Consider the following 5,967-nt stretch of genomic DNA (forward strand, 5'->3'; position numbering starts at 1 on the left):
AGAGAGGGCACGGATTGCATGGAGCACTGGGTGTGATGCAAAAACAATGAATACTGTTATGCTGAAAATAATTTAAAAAATAGATTAAAAAAAAAAAAGGTAGGCCACTCCACAAGAGTTTCCCACTGTTGAAATATTCATGGTGGCAAACAGAGGGTATATGAGAGGAGAGTACACTGACTGGTATTATATATCAGCCAAGAAATCTTGCAGAAATCTTATCTAGACTTCCAATCACTACCCAAAGTCTTGATGGCTTTTCTAGCACACTACTCTGGTTCTGTTAAGATTCAGTGATCAACTGTAGGACTCAGAGCTTCTAATCCATCTAGGATATACTACAGCCTTCCACAATCTCAATCCTCCTGTAGATTGAATTTCAATGGAGCTAGTACCTCTCCATTCAGATTATAACTTTGCCACTAACAGGACAAAAAGATGGTTATTAAACTTGATTCCAGGACCAAGCCTCAGTCCAGTTTTTCCTTAAGACCCTCTTTGGTAGTTCTATTTCTCAGAACCTTAGAGCTCCTGAGGTTTTAAAGCCATGAGGATAGGTCACCAAATAGGATGATCTATGGGTCTCTTTAGATCAAGCATTTATTATTTAATTATTCTTAATTTCTAGGATTAAGATATGTATAGCATGTTATATGTAAGTTGTTTGGTAGCTTAGAGTATGATCAACATTTAAGCTTAAAGTACATGGTATTGTACTTTAGAGCTTTAGAAAGTTATTGAAAAAATACTGATGATTTCAGTTCTAATGAAACATTTTCAAAGTGGAACCTCAAGGCTACAAATGTTCATTTCTCAGTAATTATTTCTATAGACACAGAACTCAAAAGTTTGTGGATGTAAACTCAGTGGAAGAATCCTCTATGGATAATTTTTGCCCTATTAATGGCTTACCTGAGAATGTTTCAGAGCTATCTTGAAACTAAATCTCCTTTCTACCCAAAACTTGTTTCCTCTAAGACCAGCATTGAACTCCATCTATTCCTGCTCACTCTTCTCTTTATCCTTCACAGGAATTTCCCTCAATACATTCTCTATCTTGATGCTTGTACCTTAGAAGACTTGGATGGACACTGTAATGGGAGTGGTTCAAGAGAATAAGCAATAGGGTGGGTTTGATAATCAATGAAAGGTAGTCGATGAAAATATCAGGAATACAGTGGCTGGTGCAATTACTAAAGATTTAACTGCTGGGGACTTGAGAAAGTATCACCCTATGGGATAATGCTATTGGCAATGCAAGGATACAAGCATTAAATAGTATAGGGTAACATTATCTAGAGGGCTAGCAGAGATGGCTACTTGGTCCTAAATGGAGTCAATGTTCTGCAGAGGGAGAGAGTACATGAGAATGGTTGACAAACAGGTAAAGGGTATATGGTGGAGGCATCTCTGATAATTTACCAAAAAGGCCTTTATCTCCCTCATAAAAGCAGAAGACTGAAGTCAACTTAGAAATCAGTCTTGAAATATTGCATGCTCAGCTAAGGAGCTGGAATTGAGGTTAAGATCAAGGATCTGTCTGGAAAAACATGGGTCCCTGTAAAAACTGAAGATATCTGGGTGGGTCCTCAACAAGTTTAGCAATTCATGCTTCCTTGAGCCCATGAGACCAAGGAGGCATTACTTCTCAAACACGTGCCTAACCTATTTATCCACTCAAGAGGTAATCCCTGGTGCCAGGGATTTGTGATGTTCAAATTTTCCTTCAAGAGAATCATCTGCAAGGAGAAGTTGGTAGAGACATTTCCCAGTTGCTGCCTTTTCAAATTTGCTATAGCATTTGCCGAGGCCACATTCTCCTAAAAATCCTGCCAGCCAATGCCCGCACACTGGCTCAGAACTCCTTTAAGGCAATCATAGACAGCAGTGTGTACCTGAGAAAGTTTTGTTCAGCCAAGGGACAGCCCCAAAGTTTGTTCATTAATTCTGCGTTTTCTTTTTGGTTTCTGGTGTCATACTTGCTATGTACTCCAAAGTCTCTTCCCACCCATTCTCCCTTCTCCCCTTTATTCTTTACAGGTATGGCCAATACAGTCCCAGGTTAAGCATTCAAGAGTTGTCTTATTTCCTAGACAACATGTCCAGACTGTCTTTATTGCTATTAATACCTGAAGTGCTTCAACCATGGCTCCAAGGAGGCTCCAGGAAATCTCAGGAAATAAAGTCAGGTAAGGGTAGAACAAAGATAGAAGTGCACTGTGTCAGGAGTTCAACAGTACACCCTTATGTTCCTGTTCTTTCCCCTCACACTACCTGTTCTTCCCTTACTTCATGCTATCTGCATCTAAATCCCTGTCTCCTAGTTCTGAGAGAGAACCCAAAGTAAGGCATTCACAAATTGGAATACTTAGTAGGATCATTGGTCTAGGCTGGGATTATATACATATAAGAGGCTAGTAGTCTATTTGGTCTAGTAAAATAGGAAGATTTACATTCTTCTACATGTATTTTCTGGCTGTAACAACAGAATCAGCCTGGTATATTCCTGAAACATGAGAACCACTTTTCAAAGGCAGTTCTGAGCTATTGATAACAGCTTTCAGACATTGGGCCCATCTCGGAGGGGTCATGGATGGGAACCTATAGCCTTTGAAGGCTTATCACGTGGTGCCAAAACTTCACCCACCCCCCAATAGTTTAGATTTAAATGGAGCTGGAACACTTCTTCCTGTTATGCAGATTACAACTTTACCACTAACAGGACAGAGCAAGGGACTATTGAACTTGAATCCAGGAGCAATACAAACCTCGGTCCAGGTCATTTTCCATAAAAACCACCCTCAATACTTCTCAGAACCATGAAGAGCTTCAGGCTTTAAAGACAAGTGACTAGGTCACCATTAAATAGAGTGACCTTTGTGTCCTTTTAGATCAAACACTTGATATTTCAGCAATTCCTAGGATTAAGATATATGTATCAGAATAGAGTATAATCTCTACCATAAGGGGTTTTTGTTGATAACTTAGTCTGGTTAACTTTTTTAAATCTTAAAGTACATAGTATTTTCTAGTTTGTAAGCAGCATGGTTTAGATATACAAGTTCTAGTTTTTATGGGATATTCAAAAAATGGGACCCTCAAGACAAAAAATTTTCTACTGTTCAACCACAAGGCTAAGAAGGTTCAATAATCCTTCTACAGATGCCAAACACCTAATTTTCCTCTTGCACTTGAACATCTCTATTCACTCACAGAAGGGTTTTTTGATTTTTTAATTTAAAAAATTTTTAATAAACATATAATGTATTATTAGCCCCAGAGGTACAGGTCTGTGAATCACCAGGTTTACACACTTCACAGCACTCACCGTATCACATACCCTCTCCAATGTCTATAACCCCACCACCTTCTCCCTACCCCCCTCCTCCCTGCCACCCTGTTTGTTTTGTGACATTAAGAGTTTCTTATGGTTTGTCTCCCTCCCGATCCCATCTTGTTTCATTTATTCCTTTCCTACCCCCCAAACACCCCATGTTGCCTCTCAACTTCCTCATATCAGGGAGATCATATGATAATTATCTCTGATTGACTTATTTCACTAAGCATAATACCCTCTAGTTCCATCCACGTCATCACAAATGGCAGGATTTCATTTCTTTTGATGGCTGCATAGTATTCCATTATATATATACCACATCTTTATCCATTCACCTGTTGATTTACATCTATGTTCTTTCCATAGTTTGGCTATTGTGGATATTACTGCTATAAACATTTGGGTGCACATGCCCCTTCGGCTCACAGAAGGTTTTAAGTTCTAAGAGTGGGAATGGTAGGTTATTCACCAAGATTTCTTACTGGGCCATAGATAATAAGAATGAAAAGAAGGTCTATAAAGGTGTGCAATTAGCTTATGTCTAGGTTGAACAAGGCTATGGCCCATTCACCCCTATGCTCTTTTGTCTTTTAGAGTCATCAGAACAACGGGATATTTCTTCAACATTAGGGTTTATGTCTTGGAGACCAGAATACAAACATGCTTGCACATTTTAGATAGGCCTTTCCCTATACTATGTGGTGTTATTATCCCAATATTCTGCCCAATACTTTTCTTTTATAATCAAAGATAGAAATACTCTTATAAGTTAAAAATTGGCATAAATAGTGTATTCTGGAACACTAATTTAAAAAAAATAAGAAATTGGCAAGTTAGTTATTAAACAGTCTTGTCAGTGTGGGTAACAGTTATCCTGATGGATACTACAATTTCTCACCAGTCACAATATTAAAGGAAACTGACCTCATAACTATTATAACCACCATTAAGTCAGAAATGATTCATTCTGGTTTAGATGTAGACAAAATAGAAAAAAAGAAAGAAAGATACAAGTATCGGAAGCCTGATGAGAAACTCCAGCTACATGGGAAGAGTTCATATACCTCCCCCAGAATCTTAGCCCTCCCTGTCTCCTGTGACACACAGCTTCACAGTAGAAATGAGAACCCAGTTGCTTCCTGTGCCAACACTTGCATTCACAGGCTGTGCAGCATGAGGCCCTGCTTTGGCCTGATCCGCATCACACTCTTTCAGGCAAGAACTGAAGTGGCTCTAACACTCAGGCCAGACCTAGAAGGCCCAGAGAAACAGGTCCTTCTATTTTGAGATGTCATGGAGCACTGTGTTGGGAGTTGTGAAGTCTGGCCACTTACTTTTACTCTTTCAGGTAGAAAGATTTCAAAATTTTTTCTGTGTTACTGGCTGGTCATGTGGAAGAGGACAATTGAGCCCAATTGTATAGCATATGAACCAGTAAAATCAAGGAGAAACCATTTAAGGCTAGACAGCAATATGGAAACTTGAGATCTAGAAACTTCTGTCTCCCTATGGAAATACCCTAGACTATAAGCAGAAAGAAGTCCACACTTCCCAAGTGTGCTAGACCTCAGGATAAGCTCATCTATACTGAGAACATCCTCCACAAACCAAATCCTTGACATGGGTACAGGTCTACATTGAACACGGCATAGGCTCCTTCAGTACTTTCTTCTGTCCAGAATAGATGCAGATCTTCTACTTTTTTTTTTTTAGTTTACTTTCTCAGTGTTCCAAGATTCATTGTTTATGTACCACACCCAGTGCTCCATCCAATATGTGTCCTGCTTAATTTTAGAGACATGAAAGAAACCCATTATTTGGTTTCTAAGTCTTGGCCATCATGGCAAGTTGCTCTAACCAGTTAAACAAAATTCGGAACCTGAGTGAGCCAATGGGAAAGGTACTAAGATACCAAATAAAGAGGCCAGGGGGTGTCTTGACCCTTCAGAAGCCTCTGAACAAACACATTACTGTAGAGTTGCAAAGCGTTTGATGAAGAATAATGTATTTGCATCCTTTCCTGTGTGATTATACCTCAATAAGAAACTGGGAAAGAGCATTTGTTTAATAACCAGCTTTATAGGTAGAATCTGAAAAACAGCCTGAGGAGTCCATGGCTAATACAACCAATTAGTGGCTTGTTCCCTCTGGGAACCAGCTTCAAGGTTGCTGGATTCCTCAAACAGAATTACAACAGACATTTGTTTTGTCCACTAAAGCACAAAATTAGATTGCTTGGGTCAGAAAGTGATTCCCAGTCATTTCAAACTTCCAAAAGTCTGCCTTTTTATTGGCTATATTGAAGACTGAACATCATGGGGACAAACCTCAGCCAACAGTACAGGAACTAATGGATAATTCCTACCATCTCAACTTTTGAGAAGTTTAAGTGGCCTTGCTTGACACTCTAAACAGTGTCAGCAGACCCAGCTCAAACTCCCACTTTCAGCTAGCCACCTGCTCTCCCACATCTCCTTCATTGTGGGTCAGAGTCTTCAGTGAAGACTTTCACTGGCAAGGAAGACTTCAGCCCTGACCAGCCCTTTAAAAGGTAGGCCTTTGCTGTGCAGAAGCTTTTGATTTTGATGAAGTCCCAAAAGTTTATTTTGGCTTTTGTTTCCTTTGCCTTT

This window comes from Enhydra lutris, unplaced genomic scaffold, assembly GCF_002288905.1.
Source record: "Enhydra lutris kenyoni isolate GAN:26980312 unplaced genomic scaffold, ASM228890v2 scaffoldscaffold9, whole genome shotgun sequence".
Classification (NCBI taxonomy): domain Eukaryota; kingdom Metazoa; phylum Chordata; class Mammalia; order Carnivora; family Mustelidae; genus Enhydra; species Enhydra lutris.